This window comes from Hakea prostrata, chromosome 3 (genome assembly GCF_041222555.1).
Source record: "Hakea prostrata isolate BN-2017 chromosome 3, UWA_Hpros_2, whole genome shotgun sequence".
NCBI classification, from domain to species: domain Eukaryota; kingdom Viridiplantae; phylum Streptophyta; class Magnoliopsida; order Proteales; family Proteaceae; genus Hakea; species Hakea prostrata.
This window is the reverse complement of record NC_142602.1, coordinates 34,937,843-34,962,378: the sequence shown is the minus strand read 5'-3', so window position 1 is coordinate 34,962,378 and position 24,536 is coordinate 34,937,843. Positions and strand designations below refer to the sequence as shown.

General features: G+C 38.1%; 1 pseudogene; it reads right to left on the bottom strand.

The window, feature by feature from the left end:
• Positions 1-7,821: 7,821 nt before the first annotated feature.
• Positions 7,822-8,737, bottom strand: LOC149022156 (uncharacterized; annotated as a pseudogene).
• Between the last annotated feature and the right edge of the window lie 15,799 nt (positions 8,738-24,536).

Below are 24,536 nucleotides of genomic sequence, written 5' to 3'. Positions count from 1 at the left end.
CAAAGGAAATAATCAAGAATCAAATGTAATATCGAGTTCAGCGGAAGCAAAAAGAATAACTAAATAATCTTCATCTTCAGGAGGCTTCATGCTCTGCAAGTTCATGTATCACTGTCTGTGCCACATCAACTTCAAATGAGAAGGCTCTTTCATACGAATCATCTCCAACTTCCGACGTTGTGCAACCATCTATACAGTTTATATAATACATACAATGAAAGGAATGAGTTCCAACAAACTCAGTAAGGAACAAGCAATTCTCATATATATGTCAATACAATCCACGAATGCACATATGAAATGATATGGATGATATGCAAAAATATGAATGCTACTAAGATCTAACTATGCAAGTCTCTAATGGCTGACATGCTTTAAGATATACACCAGTCCTCCTATAGGGTAAGTCTCATCACTCTGATCCGGCAAGGACTGGTTATCTCTGTAGGGATCCTGGGCAAAGGGGTAAGTCCACACCTGGCTCTCAAACCATGGCTGGGGGTTAAGTCAACACTCTCTCACCACGACCATTGGCAATGAGTACTGGCGCATGTCGGGGTTTCTAATCCAATGCAAGTCATAATGGTAACATACTATATGAAGTCCAGATACTTCCCCTATGGCACCAACCAACTCGGTTCAGTATCCTTCGCAACCTAGGAGTAAGAATCCTCACGGACTGGCTACCTCTGTTGGACTCCACTCCTTAACCCTATGGTCATCCACATATTATTGGGGCGGATGCTCTCATGACTCCTCGCGACACCCGGTCCGCTCCTTGGACGTCCATGAGCCCAACCCTAACATATGCAACCCTACCATTACATGACCAATAGTGGACCACTGAGTCTCCGCACGGACTGGTTACCACTGTTGGATGAAACATAGTCATGTCACCATTGTCACGGGTCACCTGGCTTCAATTCCCTTGCCGAAAGGGTAATAGCATGTGGGGTACCTAGCCATGCAATTCTAGACACTCTTAAGTATGTCATCCAGTAATCATGATAGTGCTGGTGACATCAGCAGGCATGTGTCCCACTCCACAGCCTTCTGATATCCCAAGCTAAGATATCCCAAAGGAATACCCCTTCCATCACAACTACACTACAATCACTCTTTATCATACCATGAACAGTTGTGCAATATCATGAAAGATGAAGTACATCAAGGAATACCACAAACAGCAAGTGTACAATAAGATTCACATGCTTTATACAATTATAGCAAGTTACATAATCAAAGAATAGTAAATAGAACAACAGAATCATCATGTATATGTAATTGCATATAAATAAGAATGCATGTCCTTACCTGTAATTATGTAAAACTCCTCTAACTTGAATTCCAGAAACTATTATAAGACTTTTACTTGAAACAGAGAACACCTAGGCATATAGGGTTACAAGAATGTATAAGAGTCAAGAGTCAAAACAAATCCAAAATCAAACTTACATAGACACTGGAAACCGGCCGGTCGCTTAGGTTGAGAGACCGCCACTAGTGACCGCCCCAAAAACAGAGAGTTTCAAATCCAAAACTCAGGGCTTCGATCATCCATTTTCAATCCGGATTTTGAGTGATCATGGCCTAAGTCTCGAATCTAACACTCCAAGAGACACTAGGTGATAAGAAACCTAACAAATACCATAAATGGATTACCCAGAAACTTTTCCCTTGACTAGATCCATCCATTAACAAATGCAGGGATTCGTTTCTGGACAGGATCTCATCAAAAACATTTGAAAGGGAGTACAACAAATCAATTGGGTAACCACTAACAAAAAGGAGATGGGTTCATATCAATTAGAGGTTAAAAAGAAGAGAATTGTAGATGGAGATTCATTACCTTAATCGGAATCACCAAGAATAGAAGAGAAAATGTTTCATATCATTAACAGCACTTCAGACCTGAATCCCGCACGTTTCCACAGCAGCCTAATCGCCCAAAATAGCAATCCCGAACATAATAATGCGTTAATAGGGCGAGGGATGCTATTTATAACGAACAGGGGGCAAAATAGGGCAAAACCCCGAAAACAGAACCGAGCGGTCGCTCCAGTCGGTCGCTTGGTTCAATCGACTGCCACTAGCAACCGCCCCCATGTATATTGCTATACAAGGGTGCTTTGCTCATGGGGTTGAAGATCAAGTACAACCTAACCCAAATGAAGACATTGGGGAGATCATAGTCTGAAAAATCATTCTCAATAGGTCAATAATAAAGGGGTTAGGGTTTCATCATAACATATGGCTCATGAAAAGGTTATGATCACGGAAAGAGAGGGAATGATTGTTATCAAGAAAATAACAAGAAATCATAGGAAATCTAGTTTAGGTTAATAGAAACATTATCCATGAGGTTTCCTCACATGGAAGGTTGCAAAAGGTTTCCAGAAAGATCATTCAAGGGTTAGGGTTAAGGTTTCAAGAATCTATGAGCTAGGGTTAAGATCATGATGATGATCATAGATCTCAAAGAATAGAATGAGATCATGGAATAGATGGTTGCAAGGATGCATCATCTTTTTCCTGATCTCAATCAAGAACAAGAACGAAGAAAGAATAATTAGAAATCCTAATTAGGTTAAACATGGATCATGAAGAAAATATAGTGTGATCTAGGATAAAGAATTAGAGAATGATAGGTTACAATTTTAGTAAAGAAAACACATTGATTGGCTATTAACAAGATCAAACTAAGGGTTCTTGGTTTGATCCAAGAGGTTAGGATTTCACCCTTTTTTTTGGCTCCCAATGAAAAGGTTAAGAGCACCAGATGAAGGGAAGTAAATTGATAGCCAATAAAACAAGAAAATATAGATGATCAAGTTTAGGTTAACACAAAAATCACCCAAGGGAAAGATAAACAAAAAATCAAGATTCACCCAAGGGAAAGAGAAACAAAGAATGCACAATCTAAAAGGGTGTTGGGGAGTTTCCAACATATAAAAGAACATTAGGGTTTCATATGGTTACCTCTCATGAGAGTTGGTTACCTCCCATGAGAGTTACCCATAATTAATTCTCACAAAAACAACCCAAGATAGATAAAGGAATATCTCATTAGTATTTCAAAATAAAGAATGGAATTAGGAAGGGTCTACTAATGAGAGAAAATAAGGTTCACAATTAAAGTGAAAGGAAAGAAATTCAAATCATACAATTAAGGATTTACTAACAAGAATCCGTGTATCCCACGAAAAGACTAGGGAGGATAAAGATTCACCCTTAGGGCAAAGAATTTACAATCAAGAAAGGTTTTGGGGAGGGTCCAATGAATTAATAGAAAATAAAAGGGTTGCCAATTGGTTACCCTCTCATGAGAGTTACCCAAGAATTTCCCCTCAAAATCTCTCCCTTTTGGTTTCCAATGGTCCAAGGAAAAATTAGGGATCAACTCCTCAATCATGAGGACACAAGGGAAGGTCATGGTAATAATATGAGACATTCCCCACAATCATAAAGATAGGTAGAAAATTAGGGAAATTATCATTAAGAGCTTTGGTGGAATTAAATTCAAGAATCATCGCCATATGGCTTTCAAGAACATAGAGTGAATTGTGGAATTCACTCTAGGGCTAAAAGAATTAAAGAAGAGGTCATTACAGTAGTGTAATACCCCTCTCAAAATCAGAATATCAGAAGTAGAGAAGAAAGAATGAATTAAAGAAGAAACGAATTGAATACTAACCTTTTAGAAGAGGAACCGATGAAGAAACCTGAACAAATACTTGAGGATCTTCCTTGGCTTCGAAGGAGAGGTTCTAGGGATCTTCCCACGTTCTCCAAGGCTTAGAAACAGATTGAGAATGAAACACATGGAGTTCCCCCTTTTAAATAGCACAAAGAGTTCAAGAATTACTAGGATTTCACCAAACTGACCAAACTGCCCCCGGTGGTTGATTGATTGCTAAAGAGGATGTTCAAAGGTCGATCCCACACTCTAGAGGTTTAGAAACATAATGGGAATAGTTTACCACGAAATTAAAAGAAATAAAGCTTTTGAAAACCTTCAAAACAGATATTTACCAAAATGCCACTGCCTGGACAGCTTGTTCAAAAACAAAGGATTTAATGGGCTAAACTTCAATATTTTTGGATGGGCTTCTTTCAACACATCATACTACTTACTTAGTATGGAGGGAAGTCTTCAAACTAGGTCCAACTAAGCTTTAGGCCCATCAACCAAGTTCTTCTTCACAAACGAGCAGTTCAACTCCAAATCAAATAAGGTTTCCATAAGGAAACACCATCATCAATATCCATGGGTTTTGGGTCAAACACCATATCTTCTACTGAGATGGCCTAAGAAGACATCTTCCTAATATTTTCAAAAATAGTAAAACTAAAATCACGGTCAAACTTCAAAGTCAACATTAAACAAACCCTACTTCACCCAAAACAGATCGGGTCTTCGGGCTAGATTTGGGCTGGGTGTCACAGAGGAGGTATGGGACATTTTCCTATGGTGCCCCTTGGTACTTTCCTTGATTATTGGTTAACATACCTAGGGCATGTCTAGAAGTGTTTGGCTAGGATGTCCTTGTTATATCAGACCCGATCGGAAGGGAATTGAGACCGAGCAACCCATGGTAGCAATGGAGGTTTGTGGGGCCTCACGATACCGGTGAGTAACATCCGTGAGAGGACATGAATCACATTGTGGATACTCGTGAGAGGCCATTCATTGGTATGGTTGCAGAAGTGGAACAAGGGCCCCTGAAATCAAGACTGGTGAAATGATCCATGAGAGGAAACGAGAACTACCTGTTAACTTGATGTAACTGACCAATAGGGTTGATGAGTCTGTAGTCCAACTTGGTGGATACCATAAAGATACGCTAACTCTAGGGAGAAGGATACCGGAAAGGATCTTGGGATGAGAGGAATGGATGTATCTGGATCCAAGTTGATATAGCTAAGTAAAAGACTTGCATTTGGCTAGACTTAATCCTGACACACGCCAGTACTCATACCAATGGTGTTGAGTGATAGTGTTGACCTAAACCCCAGCCATGAAATGTCCGGGAAGGATGCCTTGACCCAATTACCGCGGAGAACCCAAAAGACTTGCATCAGAGCCATGAGGGAAGAGTGACTGAGACCTACCTAGAGGAGTATGGTGTTCTACCTTAAAGCGTGTATGCCAATAGAGACCAGCATGCATATGTAGAGTTAGAAGCATACTTGCACATATTGTTTCATGTCTTTGCATTTATGTTTGCCTTGGAATGTGTGTGAAGATGTTTATTGTGATTGAATACTTGCTGAGTTCTTTTGAACTCACTCCTTTTTGCAACATCTTTTGTTAGACTTTCCTGTAGGTACTACTACTGTTGACTATGATGGTCAGTACTATGAAGACAAAGTTGATGATTCATATGGTACTTAAGGTACTAGTTACGGTGACTACGTCGGTAAAGACTACCAGGTCGAGACTGATGCTTATCAGGATTAGTTCGACTCTAGCACTTGTGTGCCAGCGATGGGACACTGTCTCATTCTCTTTTTGATCTTTTATAGACTCGTTGAGACTTTAGTAGTTTGTTCCCCTTTTTATTTTGGGAACAGGTTGTAATCTTTCTTTTTGATCTACTTTTCCGCTGCTATTGTGGAGTGAGTTTCCGCCTCACTCTACCTTTTGATTTATTCTATTGGTATCATTTTCCGCACTTTGATGTTCTTTTGTGATCCTTCTGAGATCCTTTCTTGACTTTTATTATTAAATTATTTGAATACAATGATTTGTTCTTGCTTTTGATTATATTATTGTGCTAAGTAATTATGATCGTTCCTAAACTTGATCTTTGGGGCTGTGGATCACTCCTCCGGGTATTCCAGATAGGGTACTGGCTTGCTGGATGTGACAGGTAGAGTCAGATGATGATATCTTCAGGGAGGAGAGGGCTTTCATCTATTCCTCTATAAACCACCATCTCTGCAGCGGGGTCGAGTCAGTGATTGAGTTGGTACCATCTTAGAGGATCATCTCTTGGATCAATGCTAGGAACCTGCTACCCAAGGCAGGTCATTAGAGTGACATATCCCTCAAGCAAGCGTTAATGACTTTCGTAGTGTACACCCACTACAGGATAGATTTGGCATATATAATCCAGAATGCCATGATATATAGGGTGACACATCTTGGAGGAGTGGACCTTGCTTATGGGAGGCTTCTGACTCGGATCTTCCAGCACTTTGGATTTGACTTTGAGGGCAAGGAGATCTTACCTGTTAGCTTCAGTGGCACTATTGGTCATCGGTTGCTTTCTCAAATGCACTTACAGGGTGGACTTAACTCACCAAAGTTGTCAGCTAATCCAGAGCAGGATGCCGGTGGAGAGGGTATGGATGTAGATTCTGAGGACAATGATTAGGGAGACTCTCCACCACCATGCCAGTTTGAGGTGGGGGTCCATTTAGGGCTCAGAGTACACCAGAGAGATCACCGACTCACCTACCTGGGTCGGAGATGTAGTCCTAGGTGAGATACTCACTCGAGTGGAGCACCTAGAGCAGCATCAGGCAGTGATAAGGGACTAGCTAGCAGAGTGCCTAGACATTCTTTTCTAGTTGAGGCCAGCACCACCACCACCACCACAGGAGTAGTCTAGGCTCTTTTTGGTATCAATTCTCATTCTCTATTATGCCTATTTAAAATAAATAAGCATAAGAATTCATTATTGGTCAATAATGAAAAATGATTTGGTAACATTTGTTGAGATTAAATTATGGAATGAAAAATAAGTTTAGTATGTCAAAATGAAAAATAGTTATAAAATAATAATGAAAATTAATACAAAAAAAGTCATATTAATCTAAATATTAACAATTAGTTAATTACCAAAAAATGCATCAAACAAAATATTAACTTAACAATATTCATATAAACCATAAGTTTTGCAATAAAACTGTTGTGGATAACATATAGCCCAAGGGGCCCCTCGGGAGAGACACATACCCCCACTCACTCAGGTAGTGTGTCCTCCTCCCTCAGGAGATTCAGAAAACCCCCTAGGGAGGGACACACACCCACTCGGGTACGTGTGCTCCACTCCCTCGGGAGATTCAAAGAGCCCCCTCGGCAGGGACACACACACCCACTCGGGTAAGTGTGTTCCCTTCCCTCGGGAGACTCAAAGAACCCTTTCGGGAGAAAAGCACATACCCATTTGGGTAGGTGCGTATTAACCCTTCGGGAGCCATGCTTGAGAAGAGTACGAAAGATGAGAAGACCTTCAATACTAAGTCCAAGAGTGACATTGAAGAACGACCAAGTCAAAAGGGTCAGTTAGAGATAATTACCCACCACATCCGTTTCGAGAATTGGGAGATGAATAAGCGAATAACGGCTCTATTAGGCCCGCCAAAGAAGGGAACGTGCTTCCTAAGATCTCTCGCCCACTCTTCAACAGAATATGTAAAATTGAAGGAGACGCTACCTCTAGGTATCCCCTATATAAACCTTCATCCTACAAGGAGAAATGTATGAGATTCATCTTACCATTATTCACTACGCCTTGAGAACTCTCTCGAGGTCTTTTATTGTTGCCTAGACTAACTTGGGCATCGGAGGCGGTTCCCCGGCCAAGACTTGGCTGGCCCGTTCTTGTTTTCTTTGTGAGTGCAAGTATCTTAGCTACTTGTATTCAGTTGGAGAGACCTCTAAGAGATTATCCAAATATCCGGCTCTCGAAGAAGTTCTAGAAGCAACAAAAACAATCATACTTACTACAATATCAATGTAATGTCTACTAAAATTAAAACTACATCAAACACTTATAATGAAAATAAGTATCCATACATTCATCATCTATCCTAATAAGCTTCCATGATTTGTTTTGCAATTTCCTTTTGATATGATTCACATTGTAATTGTTCTGTGCAGCCTACCACATCAGCAATGTCCAAGACATCATCATCATCGCTATCACTGCTTTCAAATTCACCATCAAGCTCTCCCTTCTTAGCTTTCTCAAAAATCCAGGAAGTCACTTGTTTTCTAATAAAGTTATGTAAAATAGTACAAGCAATAATGATCAAAACTTGAGTTTTGAACTTATATGGTGGCATTGTCTTTAAAATAGAAAAGCGTTTCTTCAACACTCCAAATGACCTCTCTATAACGGATCTCAATGAAGAATGTGTAAAATTAAATAGCTCATCTTGTCCTCGAAGTTGACGATGCCTAAAGTCTTGTTGATGATATCGTACATTCCTCAAAGGAGCCATATAACCGGGTGCATTTGTACATCCAGAATCAACAAGATAGTATTTTCCTACAAGAAAATCAATGATAAATTGTTAATAAATCAAACAATATATATATATATATATATATATATATATATATATATATATATATATAAATACATGATAAAAAAATTGAAATGTTACCTAGTGGTGGATGTGGGAAATTCAAACGAGGAGTGTGGATAGCTTCCCATAGTATTCGATTATTATGTGATGTCCCTTCCCAATCAGCCCAAAGAAAAGTGAAGCACATATCAAAAGAACAAACAACACACACATTTTGCGTAACTTAACATTTTCTACCAGATCCATATGGCACTTGTTTCGAAACTAGAATTGATGCACTTATGTGTGTTCCATCAATTGCTCCAATGCAATTTGCAAAGAATGGATAATACTTTCTATGGGACTTTATATATGATGATGTCTCATCAAATGATTGAGGTTTTATGTCCAAAAAATGGTTCAAGTAGACTATCATTTCTCTACATTGATAGAGATCGGTGCCCAAATCCCAGGCATATGTAAAATCAATTATTATTGACATTTAGAGGCTTAAAAATATCTGGTGTACGTATCTGATTACTGAAAATACACAATTTCTTCCTTTTCCTATTTAGTGTTTAGTCTTATCTAGCTATAGAGGAGGACCATTGAATAATTTGGATGATTAACCCTGTGAAGGGGAAGAAGGGTGAGGTGGGTTGGGGCCTGGGGGTCACACTCTGTCTCTGAGTCGTATATACTTGAAAAACAGAGGAGAACAGCAAGGTTGGGTACTTGTTAATAATGTCTTTTAATTCTTTCTTTAATGCACCTACAGGCTACAACAATAGAATATGGATTTTCAAGATTGGATTAACAAGTTGGGTTCTTCTTACTTCTAGAACCCTCTTTAACAACTATATCTCCATCGTTTCGTTTCTAGATTTTCAACAGGATCATAGCTTCTGTTTTGGATATTCGAGCGTTCATCTTTTGACAGAGATACCCATATCCCAAAACGCAACGATTGGTTTGGATTCTTTTGTATTTATTCACTTGACTGGAGTTAGTTAATGATATCAGCAAATATGAGCAACCGATGAATCCATCGTTAGAATAAGCAAGGAAAAGAAGAAAAAGAGAAGTAGTAGAGAAGTAGCAGTAGTTGGGAAGAACTGAGAGCTCCCGATAGGGTTTGGGAGGGGATTTTATAAAATAATGTGTTTTTACTGTTATACTCCATATTGATTTTACAATTTCAAGTATGCCACCGCATAAATGGAGGGAATGAATTGTCCCTCATAATCCACAATGGACTTTTAGTCTATTATGGATTTTGTAGATTTTTCTATTATTTTAAATAAAAATAAAAATGATAATAGATGCCAAATCATTTAAAACAATGAAAAAATCTTATAATAGAGAATGAGAATTGATACCAAAAAGAGCCTTAGTCTAGTTTATGCTCATTCGACTTAGTACAAACCTGACTTAGAATTTTATATAGTTATTGTCATTTTTATTTTCACCGCTTGTTCATTCCTATTCATTTTGACTTGTAAAGTGTGAGTCACGCTTAAGCTTATGTAGAACTTATCTTATTAATGGAATTCAATTATGCTTGTTGCATTTTCACTTATTGTCTTTTATGCACTTCTTGATAATCTTTATGTGAGAATATGTTTTGCCTTATTTATGATAACTTATGAGAAAACAAATATTTCAATTACATTATTGTTTCACTTTCTAACAAAAAGTTGTACCTATTATTCACTTCTAATATTTTGAGTCACTTCAGGATCTAAGACTCAGATTGCTCATTTATTACTTGTATTGCTATTATTGACTTTGTAAAACCAAGTCTTGGATACCACCTCTGTCACACCCCACCTACCGGTATCAGTCCCGCTTGACAACTCGTGGGTGCAATCCATCACATGATCCATGGTTTTATCATCAATAATAATAAATGTAAGCAATAATAATCAAAAGAAAGGACAAGTTCAAATAATTAATTAAAATGATTATAGGAGTCCCAAATACTCCAAGAATGAATCAAAGAAAAGAATCAAAGTAACACAAGTTCCAAAATCCATCGAGTTCAGCGGAACCAAAAATTTAACTAGTTCAGTTTTATTCTATTAGCTCACTTCTGAGCGAGGGTCTTCTCTTCTAATCTAGCAACAAGGGGAGCCATCAAACTCTCCTCCACCAACTTCTCGAAGTGTCGAGCAATTTGTCTCCTTCTGTTGTCAATGGGTGTTATAAGCGCACTCCAAGCATCCATAGAAGGCTTCATGACATACATCTCCGTCACCCACTGACACTGCCATAGCTTCTTCATAGGAGTTGCTTCAGTCATATGGAACTTCTTCTGATTCGGGAATACCATCTATACAATATAGTTTAACATACAAAGAAAGGAATGAGTTCTGAAGAACTCAATAAGGAAAACACATCTCACATACATATTGAAAGCATATCCAAGTAGCACATATGTAAAGAATGATATGCAAATATAAGGATGCAGCTAAAAGTCTGACTATGCAAGTCTCTACATGGTTGACATGCTTTAATATATAACACCAGCCCTCCTCTAGGTAGGTCTAGTCACTCTAATCCCTCACGGATTGGTTACCTCTGTTGGGATCTCGAGTGAAGGGGTTCAGTCCTCATCAATCAACCATGGCTAGAGTTTAGGTCAACACTCTCTTACCATGACCATTGGCATGAGTACTAGCGCATGTCGGGTTTTCTAATCCAATACAAGGTCATATGATAACATACTACATGTAGTCCAGATACTTCCCCTATGGCACCAAACATCTCGGTTCAGTATCCTTCTCTACCTAGAAATGAAAACCCTCATGGACTGGCTACCACTGTTGGACTCTATTCCCTAACCCTATGGTCTAGATATTGTTGGGGCGGATGCTCTCATGACCCCTCACGATTCAATGGACGCTCCTTGGATGTCCATGAGCCCAAACCCTAACATGTGCAACCCTACCAATGCATGATCAATAGTGGACCACTGGAACACGGACTGGTTACCGTTGTAGGATGAAACAGAATCACGTCACTATTATCACGAGTCACTTAGCTTCAATTCCCCTACCGAAGAAGGTAGATTGCCAGACATTTTGAGAAGTCTTTGGAGAAGAACTGGAGAACCCCCTTTCTTGCTATTTTAGAAGAGAAGACTTTGGCTTTAGAGAAAGCTACTGGAAAGAAACTGATTTAGTTTATTTTACTTTGCTTCCGCTGAACTCATTAATTCTTGAAACTTGATTTCTTTGATTTGATTATTTTCTTTAATTCATTCTTGGAGTATTTGGACTCTTGTAATCCTTTTTGATTAATTATTTGAACTTGCTCTTACTGTTGATTTCTATTTCTTGCATTTATTATTATTGATGGTAAGACCGTGGATCCTGTGATGGATCGCACCCACGAGTTGTCGGCCATAACCGAGATCGACGAGTGGGGTGTGACAATATAGGTTTGAAATCATAATAGATCATGGACCAACATGGTTTGGAGATCAAACCAAACAAAATGGATGTAAACCTGATGGATCTTATACTAGGTCTTCTTAGAAATCTTACCATGAAGTTCATGGAAGAGCTAGAGTGAATGGAGATTCACTCTAGAATAATGATGATAGAAGAGATATGCCATTACAGCAAGTATAGACCTTCTTCTAGGTCTATACAGTAGGTAGAAACAAGCAAAAGAGAAGAACTAGAATGAAGAAGATGAAACTAACTTTTTAGAAAGGGAAACGACGATCATAAACCTTGACAGATACTTTCACACCTTGACGAAAGAGCTAGACTGAATGGAGGTTCTCTTGAGAAGCTCTGACATTCTCTAACAACTTTAGAGCATAATGACACATTTTAGAACGAAAAAAATATATTAAATAGGGCTTCAAAAACATAAATTCCCAAAATGCCCTTTTTTCCCTGAAACTGGTTGGTCGCCTAGGGCAACTAGGGCAGGCAACCCACCCCTGGGACTTTTGTTCCAGGAGCGATATTGATGCTTCAAAAGTCCTAGTCCTTCTTGGGTCTTTTTCTAAGTTATAGAATGGTCTTATTGATTTTTCGAGACCTTCTTGGGTCATTATTGTACTCTTGATTCATTACCAAGTCCGTCAATCTCCGAAATAGATCTTCTTCCATATTCTGATAGAACTCCCAACTTAGAATCATTTCCATCTACTTCCATTGATACAGAGTCTAATCCAATGATTTCCATTTGGATGGCCCACAGTTTCCTTCTTCCTGCATTCTGGATTTTCAGACCTACAATATGGATTTTTAAGTTTGGTGTGAAATCCAGCCCTATCCTAACCTTGACCTTGACCTGGAAACCCGGTTGTTTGTAGGTCCGAAGACCCAGAGTAAAGGAAGAAGCCAACTATGGGCAATCTCAGTGGAAGACATGGTGTTTGACCCAAAACCCATGGAAGTTGATGATGGAGTTCCATACTTGGAAGTCTATGCTGATCTGGAAAGGAAGCTGTAGCTTGTTGAAGATGAGTCAAGTTGTTGGACTTAAAGTATAGTTGAACATGATTCAAAGGCATTTCTCTATACTAGGTAAGTCATATGTTGCGTTGGGAGAAGCCCATGAGGTTTGGACTTGAGTTGGGCCTCCAATTCCCTGTCTAGGCCTTGCTGACTAGCTTGGTCGACTGGTTGGTCGATTGGGCCAATCGACCAACAGGTCCAGTAATTCGAGAAAATCCTCTGTTTAGGGTTTTTTATTTTCTATTTAAGTAAACTTCGTGTTTCTTAGTATCCTCTGCCTCCAAAACTCTAAGAGAACGTGGGAAAACTCTTTCAAAGCTCTCTTTGGTGATTTCGAAGGATCTTTGCGAGATCTGAAGTTTCTCATCTTTGATTTGTCAATCCAAGGTTAGTGATCTCTTCTATATTGTGATTTATCCTTCCATGATCTTATTCTTGATTGAGACAATGAAGAAGATGCTGCATCCTTGCAACCATCTCTTCCATAATCTCCTTCCATTCTTTAGGGTTTATGATCATCATAGTGACCTTAACCCTAACCCTAGTAAATTCTTCTTGAAACCCTAATTCTTCTTTTGGATCTAATTTCTTAACATGATTGGACCTAATTTTCATGATGGAATTGTGAATGACTTCTGATTATTTCCTACTAGGATGAGATCTAATCATCTCTAGTCTTTCCCATGGATTCATAGTATATTTTTCATCGAAAACTAGGGTTTTCACCAAATTGGGGAATCATGATTTCAAAGTGGAAGGTAGTGTTTTTAATCATTGTTAATACCTAATCTAAACTCCTTTAGTGTTAGAATACTGTTCTAAAGGTTTCCTCCAAGTTTCGTAGAGTTTCGGATCAAAATCCATGTTTTTGCTTCGTACTGACTCAGTTGGTCAACTGAGTCAGTAGACCAACCAATCGACCAAGCAAGTCAGTAGCTCTGTTTTTCGCTCGATTTGATTCGTTTTCTCTCCAATCTTTTAGGCCTCTTTCCTAATGTTGTATCTATGATTGTTTAGGGTTTATTTCTAGGTTTGGAACCTCTCTCTTTGATCTTTGGATAATCATCAACGCTATATAAGGTAAGGACAATTATTTTCATAATAACATGGATTGCGTGTATTTTAGTTTCTGATTTTGGAAACTCTTAGATTCGCTACTGATATTGTACTGTCTAATTATGATGTACTATTGTAAGTACAGTAGCACCTTACTTGTGTATTCTATTTCATTATTCAAGTATATATGTATTCTTACTCATGTATGTTGTTTAATGAATGGATCATGCTTTTACGTATTCTTTTATATGATGAGATGTCGGTTATGTATGGTGTGACTGATGTGAGATTGTGTTTGAATATGTATGATTTGGGATTGGGAAGTGTCCTTTTGACATTTCTGTCCTTGGACATCAGTGGAAATAGTATGGGATGTTTCCAATGATGCCCTTTAACGCTTTCCCGGATTTTTGGTTGTCATACTTAGGGTTGTCTAGCAGTGTTTGGCTAGGATGTCCCCGTTATATCAGACCCGATTCGGAAGGGTATTGAGACCGAATGACCTGTGGTGGCAATGGGGATTCATGGGAGCTCAAGACCGGTAACCAATCCGTGAGAAGACATGAATCACGTTGTGGATACTCGCGAGAGGCCATTTACTGGTAGGGTTGCAAATAGTAGACTTGGGCTCATGGGCGCTCAAGACCGGTAACCAACCCATGAGGGGACATGAGAGCTTCCCGTCTGTTATTTGTGGATGACCAGTAGAGTTGATGAGTCCGTAGTCAGGGACTATGCTGACTCTAGTGTGAAGGATACCGGAAAGGATCGCCAAGGGCGAGGAATGGACGTATATGGAACGGAGTTGATATGATTAAGTAGATGACTTGCATTGGGCTAGGTTTTAAGCTTGACATGTGCCAGTACTTAGACCAATGGTGATGTAAGAGAGTGGTGACCTATACTCTAACCATGGATTGTCCCGAGGGATGAAGGACCCACTGCCAACCGGCATTGTGTGATGAGACCCTCCTAAAGAAGTACGGTGTTATGACTTAAAGCATGTCTGCCTATTGAGACTAGCATACATAGAGTTGGATTCATACATTCATTGTCTGTTTCATATCGCATTGCATCATGTTATGTTCTGAAATCATGTTATTTATGTTGTTGTGATTTAACTTGCCTTACTGAGTTCATTCGAACTCACTCCTTTTTGTGCAACCTCTTGTGTTAGATTACTCTACAAGTACTAAATACTATGACAGTCAATCTGAAGAAGCACCAGTTGAAGAAGCATACTACACGCAATGTGTTAGCAACAATGAAGATCACATTGATGATCCCACGTTTAGTCACGTTGCGTACTACGATTAGACCTAATGTGGAGTGGGAACGTCTGAGTTGGATTGATGAAGTCCATTATTATGAAGACGTTATCTATAAACTAGAAGACTCTTAGTCTAGTTGATTTCCATTCCTTTACTTTCTTTTGAGAACAGTTGTATTTCTTTTTAGACTTACATGCTACATTCTGCTGTAATTGTGGAGTGAGATTCCACCTCACTCTACTCCTTTTTGATGTTTACATCTGGTATCATTTTTCCACACTCGATTATACTTGTCATTCATTTACTTATTTGGATCTTTTATTTATAATATTATACTTTGATTATATCCGTTCATGATTATGTTATTGCTTATGTGGGAGGATGATTTCCTCGATACTTGATCTTCGGGGCTATGGATCACACACTCGGGTATGCCAGATAGGGTACTGGCTGGGTGGATGTGACATTAGGGTTTTGAGAGATTTCTTAAAAGAAATGTCATCCTCAAAATAAGAAGCGTACCTGGGTTTCCAAAGAGATAGGATACTTTGATCTCATCTCATCTTCTTTCTCCCAAGAAGCTTCCTCAGGGGTATGGTTCTTCCACCGGATCTTCACCAAAGGTATGGTCTTGTTTCACAATAGTGTGTCTTTCCTATCTAAGATCTCGGCTGGCTCTTCATTATAGGAGAGATTTGCACCTAGACCTTCATTTTCTCCAAGCCTGCCTCGAATATTGCGTACCACTGTTTTGTCCCCCCAACTATGGGATGGAGTCACATCAAGATCAACTTAATGATGATCTCTTGATTCACCTATGGGACCTCCAGCTGTCTTGGGAACCATGCGTATCATTTAGCTGTGCAAGCCTTGTCAAGAGGCCATCTTCATTGTTCACTTAAGTCATCTTGATCGTAGGGCCACGGTGAATCAGCCATCATTTTAGGAATGGACCAGCTGCATAAATAAACCCTAGACATGCAAGAAACAGTAAGTCAAGCTTACTTGAATACTCCAGCCATTACTCTCCTGCATTTACTCCTGAAGAACATTCTTTTCTTCAACCCCTTCAGCATTTATTCCTCAAGGAGGAGTCTTTGGTTTTCTTACCTGAACTGACTTAATCATTGGAGGTAGCTTCCCGTCCCCAGAGGTGGCCCACTCTCACCATTGTTTTGGTCTAAAAAACCAGGTCCAGATCAGGAATGAACCATAGAGCTAAGAGCACTTTTTCACCACAACAGTATCAAAATGCTTTTTCTTTTTAAAAAAAAAAAACTATATTTGTCTACCTATTATTATGTATTAAGTTCCAACGCCATGGTTGAAGGTAAAACATATCAAGATTTTTACTCTGCTTTATGAAAACGATAATATATATTGTTAAACCCCATCTACACACTTTTGAAGCCCTCGACTAAGGAGACTTCGTTACCAGAGGAGGAAAAAAATGGTGAGTCTTGAGGTATTTCTTCACCACTAAAACATTTTAATATTTTATTTTAGAAGTTACACTTACGTATTAAAGTCAATGAAATTTATAGAAGGACATGTAAGACAAGTTTAATTTTGCTACCCATATCAGAGCATACATGTAGAATAATAGCAGGCATAAGGATAGATCTTGACAATCCATAAAGTATAATTCTCAAACTTGATAGTCGAGGTGCTCGAGGCCCCTTCTGCAACATATATAATTCATCAAAACTCCATACTCATCCAAGACAAAACCCAAGATGTTCATCTAAGAGGCTTATATATGAATCATTACAACAATAAATAATAATTTTATTACAATAAATTGTGATGGTGTTTGTTCATGGAGATTTGGGAGGTTATGGAGCAATCGTGAGGGATCATCATGGTAAACCCATAGTTGCGCTTGGGGGAAGTTTGCGATAACAATAGTTTGTGTTAATCGTAGTGGGTGGATCCCACTACAATTTGTGCCATAGGTGGTGGCAAGACGGTTATGTAGTCTAAGAGGACTACCCCTCTATTTAGTTCTGTCTAAGTAGGACTCTAATATTCCTGTGAAATCTAGCCCTAGCCTAATCCTAACATTGACTCAGTAACCCTAATGTTTGTAGGTCCGAAGACCCGAAATGGAGGAAGAAGCCAACTATGGGCCCTCTTAGTAGAAGACCTGGTGTTTGACCCCGAACCCATGGAGATTGATGATGGTGCTTCACTTGGAAGCATTGTCAATGTTTGATAAGAAACTGCACCTTGAAGAAGGGGAGTTTAGTTGATGGACCTAATACACTCCCGGACTTTATTTGAAAGTAATTCTCTGACCTAGACTGTTCATTTGAGATGTAGGAAGAAGCCCCTTCGAATTTGACTTCATCTGACCTTCCATTTCCCTATTCTAAGTTGCTATCCTAGCTTGGTTGACTGCCTTGGTGGACTGACCTAGTTGACCACGCCAGTCAGCCAGCTGATTATTAAATACGGGAAATGCTGATTTTTAGGTTATTTTTTGCCCTACTTAAGTGGACTTCGTAGTTAGGACCCTATTCTATTGCTAAAACCTTGGAGATGATCTTACATAAGAGTAGATTAGATTTTTGGGACCCCATTCCTATTCTATCAATGCTATGTTCCTTATACATGATTCTTAACTTTGCATTCCTATGATTTCCTTCATAACAACATGATTTCATCTTCTAAACTAATTTCTCTAGTATGCTAGGTTTGATTAAATGTTAGTAATTGTCCTTAATCTATTGCTCATCATTCTATTGTTTGAATCCCTGATTTCCCTTTGCATTGCATTTGATTTCATTAAAAAACATGATTTTAGCAATTAGAAAGTTAGGGTTTCAAATTGGGGATTCTTGATTTGATTATTGTTATATGTTAAATCTTCATTAGATAGTCTTAGTATACTGTTCCTAACATTCCTTTCAAATTTCGGAGTGATCCGAGTCTTGAAAGCTAGGTTTCGGATAAAAATCCATTTTCAACCCCGTTACTGTTCACCTGGTTGACTGCTTGGTCCACTAACTCAGTCGACCAAGCCAGTCAGCCAGCTGAATACATCATTGTGTATTCGGCCGTTTTGATCCGTTTGACCTCCGATTTACTTGATTCTTCTTCTGATATTGCACCTATGATTGTCTAGGGTTCAAGTACTAACCTTGGGACCATTCTCCTTGATATCCGGACTATCTTCGATTCGAGTTAAGGTAAGGACGGTTGTTACCGTAATTACATAGACTACTTGAATCTTGTTTCTATTTTGGGAACTTCTTAGATTTACTGTTATTATTGTATTCTTAACATTGTATGACCGCTGTAAGTACCTTAAGTACAATAATGTTATACTTATGTATTCTTTTGTGATCATGAATATTCATTATGTTAATTACATGTGAGTTTGATCATGTTATTACATATCTTTCTATATGATGAAATATCATTTGTGTATGATATGATTGAATTGGGAATGTGATTGATTAAGTATGATTCAGGATTGGGGAATGTCCTTTTGGCATTTCTATCATTGGACATTAGTGGGAATAGAATGGGATATTTCCGATGGTGCCCATGGACATTTTCCCGGATTATTGGATTTCATACATAGGGCTTGTCTAGCAGTGTTTGGCTAAAATATCCTTGTTGTATCAGACTCGATTCGGAAGGGTATTGAGACCGAACAACCTGTGGTAGCAATGTGGATTTATGGGCACTCGAGACCAGTGTGTTATATCCGTTAGAGGTCATAGATCACATTGTGGTTACTCGTGAGAGGCCATTTATTGGTAGAGTTGCAAATAGCAGACTTGGGCTCACGGGCGCTCGAGACCGGTGAGTTATATCTGTGAGAGGACGTGAGAGCTTCCCGTCTATTATTTGTGGATGACCAATATGGTTGATGAGTCTGTAGTCCGAGTTGGTTGTAGCTATAGGATACGCTGACTCTAGTGTGAAGGATACAAAACCGAGTTGGTTGGTGCCATAGGGAAAGTATCTGAATATGACTTGATACGACTGAGTAGATGACTTGCATTGGGCTAGGCTTTACCTTGACATGCGCCAATACTTAAACCAAACGGTAATGTGAGAGAGCGGTGACTTAAACCCCAGAGATGGAATGTCCCGAGAGATGCATGACCCATCACCAACCAGAGCCGAGTGACTAAGACTTACCCAAAGAAGTATGGTGCTATAACTTAAAGCATGTCTGCCTATAGAGACTAGCATACATAGAATTAGATTCATACATGCATTGTCTGTTTCATATCATATTGCATCATGTTATGTTTTGTATCATGTTATTTATGTTACTAAGGAATAACTGCCTTGCTAAGTTCTTTTGAACTCACTCCTTTTGTGCAAATTCTTTGTTAGACTATCTTACAAGAACAGAAGAACTTGAAGGCCCTACTATGAGACACCCGTTGATGAAGCATACTACCATCAAGGTACTGGCGATCATGAAGATTACTCTGAAGATCCCTCGATGGATTATGCTACATACCAGGATTAGTCCCACCCTGGAGCGGAGTCGGCCATGTCTTGTTTCATTTTTTTATGTTTATGAGGATATACTATATAAGACCGAAGAAACACTAGTTTAGATGTTTATCCCTTTATTTCCCTCTTTTGAGAATTGTATTGTAACCTTAATTATATTCGAACTACTTTTCCATTGCGATTTGGGGAGTGATTTCTCCATATACTATTTACTTATGATTTTCATATACTGGTATCATTTATTTCTGTGCTCTGATTATATTGTCTCTCTTCTTCTTAGTTGATCTCATTATCATATGATATTACATTGATTATATTGTTCATGATTATGTTATTGTATATGTGGGATGTTGGTTTTCTCGATACTTGATCATCAGGGCTGTGGATCACACACCCGGGAATGCCAGATAGGGTACCAGCTGGGTGGATGTGACAATTCCTCTCTTGGATGAGTTTAAGGAAAACCCTAATTAAGGAATTAGGGTTGAGGGAAAATATTATAAATAGAGGGATGGAATACCAAACAGAATACGACTGATTCTGAATACTCTCCTATGCTCTATAATTTCACCAAGCTAATCCTGAACCTATCATTGTGGTTCGCCGATTTGGAAGCGTGGAAATAACCTATAGAGTACACAAGCTGAAAGAAGGGAAAGGGAATGCAAAGAGACACCTCCAATGTCTAGATCCATTGCAGAACGTCATTAAGGTAAAGGATCTAGAACTCTTCCTATCATTCATTTAGTTTTACATTGGTATCCGAGCTAGGTTGGGGTTAGGGTCGCTGGCAACGGCTAGTTTTATGGGTGTAGGTTGATTTAGGATGAAAATCATGGGTTTTATTTTTTCCATTGACATTAATGAATATTAGATTTAATCCTTAACCAATTGCTTGACCTCTACCCAATCTGTTGTATGAAATTAATTAGAAAGTTTCTTTTCTTCTCTTTGATGTGGAAGGAAGAAGTTCTACATTCCTATGTCCGTTCATTTATTTTTATTATTAAAAAAAAAAAAAGGAGTTCTTCGTTTTTGTTCACCGAATACTTTGTTTGTTCTTTTTTTTTTTTTTATTAAAGAAACAAATCTTGAATCACATGAAGGAGTTTTCACTTCCTTCACGTGAAAGATATTTTCGGTGAGTTTTTCTTTAGTTAAAAAAAAAAAAAAAAAAAAAAAAAAGACCGAATACTGTGTTCGTCCATTTTTTTTTATTAAAAAAAAAATCTTGAATCACATGAAGGAGTCTTCACTTCCTTCACGTGAAAGATATTTTCGGTGAGTTTTTTTTTTTTTTTTTAGTTAAAAAATAAAAAATAAAAGAAGAGAGAATGCAAATCGTGAGACTCTCTCTTTCTTTCTTTTTCATTTTTATTTTTTATTTCAGAGAGATCGTGAGTTTTCTGTTTTTTTTTTTTTTTTTTTTTTTTTTTCATATTAGAAATAGATTCACTTTTGGGGTTTGTTTTTTAATTCAGTTTTGAAGCCGGAGTGAGGTTTAAACCACAAACTCAAACCAATAGAGCCAGTAGGGACCGAGGGGGCCATGCCCCCGGATTTTTGAAATTTTGAAAATGCCTACATATTTTCCTAATTTTTCTCACTTTAAGTGTGAAATATCACTATTTGGCCCCCCTCGAAAAATTAAAAATAAAAATTTATGATATAGATGATGGGTACTAATGTCATTCTTAATCATAATTAAATGATTACCATTAAACCCCTTGTTTTAAGGAATAAAGGGTTAAATTCTAATTAAAAACTAACTCACAATCCATGAATTTCTCCATATATTCTCTCTCATATTTTCATTCCTATTTATTCTCTCATGAATCTCATCTTTTATTCATATTTCTTCTCTCTTTTTTTTTTTTTTTTTCTCTTTTTCACACGTCTCACAAAATATTGGAGTAGTTAGCAGACATTGGAATGTTTCGAAATCTTCTACACAGTTATCAGTATTCAATGTATCTTTTTCAAATTATTCCTCTCTCTCTCTCTCACACTCACAATTTTTTTAGTATTCATTTCATAAAGTATAATTTTATTTTTTTATTTAGTTGTTCTTTCTTTCTCCTAAAATTGATTCTACTAATAGCAATTTGAATCTCGTGAGAATTCAGCCATTGATTTTATCAGATCTAATCATAATTATTGATTTTTTTTAATCCTTAAACTTTTTCTTAAATTTTCATTCCTATTAATGGAAATTCAAATCTCGCTTAGAATTTTAGTTTAATTTACCTAAATTTTTAATGTAGGCCCCACACGTCAAAATATAATAAAATTTTATTAGATGGGACCCACGGTGGGTCCCGCATTGGCCAGGTATATTCGGCCCCCTCCCATGTTCAATCCTGGCTCTGCCCCTGAATAGAGCACTTCTAGCATCATGTTTAGTCTTTGAATTAAAAAGATTTTAGCTTGGAGTTATTTATAAAGGAATCTTTCTATGTTTTGCATAAATTTATTTTTGCGTAATTTTTATGATCATTAGCTTTACTGCCATGTTTGTTATATTTCTTTAAAATTCTTTGATATGATGATTATGCAAAAAATTTAATTAGCATTGGAACCCTCCCATGGCAGTTTAGACCTTTGATTCACTCCATTTGGTGGATGCAAAATCAATCTCTTCCAAAATAGACCATAAAGTTTTATTTATTTATTCATGGAATAGGTCCTATTTAGTGTTCCCATAATGACACATTTTATATATGTTCGCTAGAGTTAGTATTTGAGAGTGATGCAAAGTGGGTTACATCCTAGTAGTGTTGTAGTAGTATTCTTTGAGATGTAATTAAAGGGTTGTAATTAATTTTTTTTTTTTTTTTTTTTTGGGAAGCCATGTTGTGAAATCCAGCCCAAACCCTAACTTAGACACCCTATTTGTTTTGGATGAAGAAGAGCTTGTTTGATGTTTGACCTTGAAGTTGGACCTTGAGTGTAGTGTTGATATCCTTGGAAGGTCCTAGGAAGTCAGCTCGGACCTCTCCCTTAGTGTAGATCCGAAGACCCAAATTGAAGGAAGAAGGCTTGTGGGCCATCTCAGTTGAAGACATGGTGTTTGAACCCAAACCCATAGAAAATTGATGATGGATTTTCCTATTTGAAAACCTTGTCTGATTTGGAGATGAAATGCACATTGATGTGTAAGATCTTAGTTGATGGACCTAAAGCCTAGTTGGACATGTGAAGGCATTCCTCAATGCTAGGTAAGTTGCTTGTTGAGTTGGGAGAAGCCCCATAAAAAATATTGAGGTTTAGAGCTTGAAATCCCTATTTTTGGGCTTGCTGTGTCACTGGGTCAATTGGTTGGGTCGACTAGGCCAATCAACCTAGCCAAGCTACCCAAAGAGGGGCTTATGCGTAAAACTTTTCTTTTTTTAGGTTTTTGGTGCTCTATATATTGGAATTTCGTGGTAATCAGCCCCATTATGTTCCTAAGCCTTTGGAGAACGTGGGAAGCACCCTAGAGCCTCCTCCTCAAGCCAAGGAAGATCCCAAGCTTTGCCTCAAAGTTTCTATTTTGATTCTTCTTCAACAAGGTTGGTATTCTACTTCTTTCTTCTCTAATCTCTTCTCTTCTACTGTTCTAGCTTAATGTTTTGATTGTGGAAAAGGTGTTACACTACTGTAACTACCTATTCTCTGATCTTCTTGTGTCTTAGAGTGAATCCCCAATCACTCTATGCATTCCTTAAAGCCATATGGCAATTCTCCATGTTTCTTATTGGTTTTGTTAACATGATTCATCATCCTTGTAAGTTGCAGTGCTAACCTATTGTAGACTTGTTTCTTATCAATTTCTAAGCATGATCTACTGTACATATTCCTCTTTGAATGAATCTCCATTCATTCCAATGATGCTATGATCTCCATATTTGATTTTCTAAAGAGATCATTGATATCTTCATGCATGCATGTTTAATCTTAACTCTCTAGCATGTTAGATCCATTCTCATGTTAGTATTCATCTTTGATCTATTGCTAATGTTCCATTAGAGTGAAACCTTGTTCACTCTAATCCCTCCTCTGAATCTATAGTGTGTTTGCCATGAAAACCATGTTGTTTCCAAATTAGTAAGTATTGTTATAGGTATGATTTTTTTATCATAGATTAATCCATGCTAGATAGTCTTAGTATGTTTGTGTGAGGTTCCCCTTCTAATTTTGGATCAATCGGACTTCAAACGAAGAACTTATGACCGATTTGGTGTTTGCTATCGAACACTGTTCACTGGGTAGACTACTTGGGTCGACTGGGCCAGGCTGCCCAACCAATCGACCCATAGTGACAGTAACTCCAATTTTGCTCCGTTTCGACTCCTATCTCTTGGATTTACTTCTTATGACCTATACATGTTTTGTCAAGCTTGTTTAGATGATTTTGGATCTGTTCTCTGATCTCTTATTTGAAGACTATAAGTTCGGATTATGAGGTGAGTATTCCAACTCACAATATGCCTATTTACATACCTTTTATGTATTATGACATGAATGCATGATCTAGCTGCTGATGCTTTATTTTCTTTACATCATGATACTTGTGCAACTACAGTAGCGTATTCATATTGTTATTTACATATTGGAATTGATGATATAGTATTGTGAATATGAATGGACTATGATGTGAATATGAATGTGAATGTGATTTGTATGGAATCATGATGTGAGGTGAATGCCTAGGTTGTAGTTGTGGAATGGGGAATGCCCTTATGCATTTCTGTCTTTGGACACCAGTGGAGGTGGTATGGGACGCTCTCCTATGCTGCCCCTTGACTCTTTCCCTAACTATTGGTTAACATACCTAGGATTGGTCTAGTAGTGTTTGGCTAGGAATACCCTTGTTATATTAGACTTGATTCAAAAGGGTATTGAGACCAAACGACCCGTGGCAGCAATGGGGATTCATGGGCACTCAAGACCAGTAACCAACCTGTGA